Source organism: Manis javanica, chromosome 4 (genome assembly GCF_040802235.1).
Source record: "Manis javanica isolate MJ-LG chromosome 4, MJ_LKY, whole genome shotgun sequence".
Lineage (NCBI taxonomy): Eukaryota > Metazoa > Chordata > Mammalia > Pholidota > Manidae > Manis > Manis javanica.
The window spans coordinates 74,126,175-74,132,174 of NC_133159.1; the positions used below are offsets into that span (position 1 = coordinate 74,126,175).

The 6,000-nt window shown below is 36.3% G+C and overlaps 1 long non-coding RNA gene across 3 annotated transcripts in view; it reads right to left on the bottom strand.

Annotated features, from left to right (window-relative positions):
- Positions 1–5,216, bottom strand: part of LOC118971362 (uncharacterized) — a 39,896-nt gene extending 34,680 nt beyond the window's left edge. For 2 of the 3 annotated variants that reach the window (XR_005059771.2, XR_005059769.2), the window contains exon 1: positions 5,104–5,216. This is a non-coding gene — a long non-coding RNA (uncharacterized lncRNA). The remainder of the gene's footprint in view (positions 1–5,103) is intronic. The other variant, XR_005059770.2, reaches the window with a different exon arrangement.
- Positions 5,217–6,000: the final 784 nt, after the last annotated feature.

The window sequence follows — 6,000 nt, forward strand, 5'->3', positions numbered from 1 at the left end:
AATTACAATTTATAGAAAAGAAAATCTTAGTGTCCATAAGATGTTTTTAAATGTTTAAGTCATGATAATCAAGGAAGTACAAGTTATAAAATCCCAATAAAAACTATAATCCCCGAGTATTAGGAACTCATTTATAGTATTTTTTTGTAATCAAAGTGCAAAACAATTTAAACGTTCAAGAATATGAAATACAGGCAATGAGAACTCAGAGAGATGAATTGCTATCAACATTTGGAGAGAATTTGGCATCCTCTAGTAAGCTGTGTGAAGTAAACACTGTAGGGTCCAACAATACCACTTTTAAGTATACAATATGGAGAAACTCTTAGAGAGTGGAAAGATAGCTATAAAAACCTATGAAACTGTATGTTTTAGGATTATTTGAATAGAGGGGAAAAAATTACCTAAAAACTCAGAGAGAGGGAAACACATAAATAAAATACAGAATACTCTTACAAAGAAAAAAACTATAGAGCAGGTTAAAAAAATAACTAACCTGGCTATATCTCATTTATATAATTATGAGCAGGATGAAACACCAAGAAACAGAATGTTACATCTATTATAAAATCATAGCAAAAAATACCATGTATTATGTATGGAAGCATATATAGTTTTGGTTTTGGTTTTGTATTAAAATATAGATGGGAAGGATGCACAGCAAATTCATGAAAATGGTTGCCTCTGGGGAGAGAGAAATAAATAAATAAATATTAGTTAATATTTAATTAAATAATTTATTACTTAGTTTATGCAAGTAGCATTATATATTTATGTGTAATATATACTCTTAAATATATATATGTAAAGTTTTATTTCTTAAAAATATTATAAACAAATAAGACAAAGGTACTAATGTAGGTGGTATGAATATAAGCATTCGATTGTTTTTCTATTTTTTTCTATCACTTACATTTCTCAAAATAAGAATAAAGGAGCAAAGTTTGAGATTGGAGGAGAGAAGGCAGAAAAGACTTTGAGCCAGTTCTTGGATGACATAAGACAGAGGGAAAAAGGCCTCATCGGAAGAAGCCAAGTCATTTCTTGCAGTGTTTTTTCTGAGGTACCTTGTGGACTCTCAGTTGGGGTTGGGGGTGCTGGCAAGGTATAGGATGAGCAGGGCTTCAGACACCCACCCCTATTTGAATTTCAACAATTCCATCTATATGCTTTATAAAATGGGCTTTCATGTACATTGCATTTGAATTCAGGTTTCCACTGATAATCTTGGTGAACCTATGGTTCAGTCCACTTCTCTGATAAACTCACAGAGGAAACTGTCTCACGGTAATATTGGAATCTGGTGGCAGAGGCCTAGTTAAACTATTGTCCCAATTTTCCCTTTGGCTTCCCCAGTAAAATTCTCCAGTCTTTGCTGGCATCCCTCTGATTTGAGGAAGTTAATCTTAGATTTATGGACTGGGCCTAGGGTTAATTCTTAAATTTACCTGGAGATGCAAAATTCCTAGCATTCAATACACCCTGACCCAGGAAAGACCACTTAAGGATTGCAGGACTACTTATTGATTGTATCAGTGTGTCAAGTACAGAAAGCCACCGATTTTGTTCTAAGGTCTTGTTTAGAAAAAGCTGCACTGTATAATTTTGGTTGATTGATATCTTTAAGTTGACATGGCATGTTACTTGTTAGCACAAATAACCCCAGCCAAGGCTTTGTTTATGGAATTCAAATGAACATGCTTTAGTCCCTGTGAAACTTGAAGAACAAAGAATATGAACAAAGAACAAAGAATATGAATCTTACATTTTACCTTTTAAATAATATTTATCAATGTTTTGTAAACTTCTCTTCTATTGATAAACTTTTTTCACACACATTTTATCCCACGATCCTCAGAACATTTCTAGGAATTAATGTCATTTTTGTTTTATGCATGAGGAGATCAAAAAAGATCTATCTCAGAGAGGTGAGTGCCACCCCAGAGTACATTTCCTATGTTGGTGTTTGTACCGTGTCTACGGTCAACAAAGTACTGGGCTATTTATTATCTCATATGACCTATGCAAACAGATCAGATGGATCTAACAGAGGATCCTCTCTGCACACAGCCTAACTGCTATGTGGTTCAAGCTCCTTTTATAAAGAATTTTAGGAGAAGTTTTGACTTTGTGGATCCTGTCTATGAAATACAACTAGTGAACTGAATCTGAGGACTATATTAATTTCAAGCCAATGTCCACTTTAAAAAAAATAATGTTTTGTTTTGAGTTTCAGAAAAGGTATTTGGGTTTTATATATGTACACACAGATAGATATACATGGGTTTTATGCATGAAGAACATGCATAAGTATATATATATATAATCCACATATATGTGTATATATATATTTATTTATTTATATATACACACATATGCATATGTATGACTGAAAGCATACAATATGCTGCAAAATTAAAGGACATCTGATACCACTGGGAAAATTCTAAAATATATTTTGTGTGAAAGAGAAAAATAAGCTCTGATACCACTTCCATTTGCAGAGCTTCTTTCATGCTAATCACTGCCCCCAGAAGCTTTACAGATCAATATAATAGAAGGCAGCAGCGGAAAGCATATGGCCCAGTGTAAATTACTAGAAAAAACGAGTTACAAAGACATTATATGAAGAATAAATTAAAGTGTTCAGTCATAAATCCAATAAGAAAGGGAGAAATTAAGTAGTGAATGGGAGGAGAGAAAGGACTCCGAAGTAACTCTGAGATGAAATGAATGATACACGTGACAAATGTGTGTCTCCAGGGGGCAGCAGAAGAGTAACAGGAGTGTGAGAGCCTTGAACTCCTCAGCAAGGCCTCCAGGAGCCACAGGGAAATATTGGCAAGAGCAGGGCCCAGCCAGGAAAATAAATACTGGGTCACTGCCTAGGATCTAAAAAGAAATAAGGCTAAGCCTAATGAAAATCAGACATCAGATCTAAAGAAAAATGTATAATATTCTGTTCTTTCTTTTTTCCATTTTGATTGGTTTTGATAGGAACATGTGTTTATGGAAGGGCTCTAATCTCTGCATGCAGAAGTTTGTTTTCTTTTAAAACTCTGAGTTGGAGAGAAATAGAAATGGGAGAACACTGTGCTGGGAAATTGGTGTAAGCCAGTGCAAATTTTGTGGGATGTTAAATGTTGGTATCCACATGATATTTATAAATTATTTGTATATTCTTTATATGTTTTGGAGACCAGAAAACCAGTTTGGTAACCAAGCCCCACAGAATAAGCAGGTGAGCCAAGAACACATTCAGGACATTTGTTAAGTCATTTCTTTCAAAAATACTGGGAGGATTGGGAGCCAGAATCGAAGGGGAGTTTGTACAGGTGACCAGCTCCAAGTTCTAGTGGTGGCTACCATGTCAAGGAGGCAGAGGAGAGTAAAGTATTAGCAGTAGATAGTTGCTCATTGCTCATAATTTTACTACAGTCCATGGGCAAGTGTCTATGAGTCAAAAATCTCTGATATGAAAGAAACATTAAAAATGAAGTTAACATGCAATACACATACACTCAAACATACATACGTACAGGAAGTGAGATTCACAGGGAGGCAAATGGGGCCATCAAAAGACAAACACTATCTTACTAGGAGTGGTAAAGGAGAATATGACCAGGAATGAGTATATGGCTCTCTGTATAGTTATGATACCTTCCAAAGTTATTTCTCTGTTTACTCATTCCTTCTGTCACTGAACACCTGTTGATCACATGCAGTATATATCAGGAACTGTACTAGGTGGTGGGCATACAAAGATGAATATGGCACCACCATCTTTGGGGTACTTGGAATCTAGAGGAATTGCATTTTGGAGAAGAGCACTGAAAAGAGGAATGAAGATTTTTTTTAATGATCTGATTGAAAGTGAAGAGGAGGCCAGTTCTAATTGAAAGAAGCAAAATAAGGTGTGTTTGAAAGCCTTAGAAGATGGGAGACATATACCAAAATGGAAAGTGAATTTAGAGATACTAAGGAATAGGCCTGATAATATACTTTCAGAATATGGAGAAAGTAGAATTTTCATGAAAAAACAAATCAGCCTGTAAAAAAGAGGGTTGCTCACCTTCTTGCTTTGCAGCCTGAATGGAGAGGCTGTGCATTGGCTTGACCTTCTAGACTGAACAGAGTCTAACTTAGGGCAGATACTATAGGGTTGCACAACTGAAATGTCCACCAGTTCTTGCCTGGTGGGTCAGAGTGGCAGGAAACAATGAGTTGGGAGGGGAGCGTCAGCAGCATTTTCCTGATGGCCATGGAAATTCTCCAGAGAATTCTCTTCTGTCAGACACACAGTATGCATTTATGCTTTGTCTAGTAGTCTGAAAGTTCAGGATCACAGGGTGATCACAGGCTGGCAGGGTCAACAGCAAAAGAGAATGGTCTGATTTATGTAATCTAATGCCTTTCCCTTGATTTCTTTGCTTTCTTCAGACCATTTTCTTAGAGCAGCTCAGAGTTAAATCAGAACTTGTTTGCACGATAGTTTATCAATGCCCCTTTATAGTCTCTAAATTTGGTAGCTTACTTGCCTTTTCAGCCAAGATTACTTTAGAAAACATCGTAATTTAGGTTAGAAGAAAAACTACAAGAAAAAAAAAGGTATAATATATACAAGAAGATGTCAAAAACAGTTGTTGAATTGATGAGAAACAAGAAAAAGAAAGCTGGAGAAAAAGGTGGTATGAATTGCATTAAATTCATAATTCAGTTAAGGCAGTATATGTTAACAACTATGCTTAGAGAGAAATGCAATCAACCACAAGTAAACAATTTTAAATATGTTCTTAGATAGTAGAAAGGCTATAAATTAGTTTACTTTAAACTGTAAATATATTTCTTTTCTCCAGAAATCTGAGTGAACTGTTTGATACTAACCACTAAGAGAAGAAAAATAAAGAACAAAAAACAGACTTTAGAAACTGTGCAACACTTTCACTGTCTATTCTTCAGAAGCTTCTAGCAACAGTTTTTCAGTACTCACTGTTTCAAACCTTAAAAAAAAAAGGGAAAAGGAAAGCACAAAGTGCATCTGCATTCGCTTTTCCAGATTTCCAGAAATATTTTTCTCTGTGCCTTCATCAAATATTTTCTCACCTGCAGAGGTCCCTCTCTGGTTCTGCTCGCCGCAACACACCGGCTCATCTTCCCAGCGCCATCTTCATTCAGCGTGGTCATCATAGCCAAACACCATTGATCTATGTGGAAGTCCTTTGAAAAGAGGGTTTCTATGGGCATCTAAGTGCAGATCACTGCATTATAAAACAAAACATTTGACTACAAACCGATTTGCAGCAAACAAACTGGATTACAAATGCCAGTGATCTTCAGTCACATCACCACTGAATTCTGCCATGCTTGGCCAGATTCCATTAACCCATTACTGTGAGCTATGGCAGTGCTTGTGCCCAGCTGCAATGAATGTTCTGAGAATAATTACCTGTATGCCTGTTAGACTCACACTGGATATCAGATTTTAAAAATGTCTGGGGGTCATCCATGCTATGTACTGGAGGCCACAGTCAAATTAGAATGGGCTGGATAGAGCGCAGTGAGGGAGGAGAAAACTGACCACTCAACATGGTCTTCTCTGAAAAATAGACTATATTTCTAGTGCCTGAATGCCTGTTTAGTTATTCTACTCAAGTTCATCTAAGGGTGGGGGGGTCTTGTCAATAAAGTCAAACCAGGCTCTTGGTGTGTAACAGGGTTTTTGAGGGTCTTTTTGAGAGCTTCATTAAAAGCAGACAGTTTCTCTAACCTTTTAGCAGAACCTGTTATCTGATGACGTGAATTAAAGTCTCTCAAATGACTAATAATCATATCAGGGCTGCCATGTCAGCTTGTAGATTTGAATAAGAGGGTCTGAAAACATTTGCATGCCTCAGTGTGCCAGTGCTAAGAAGCTAATGTGATAGTGCTGTCATAAAGCACTGGAAAGACATGACTTAATGTAATCTGTCATGTCATATGCTAATCTTCAACCATTACTTG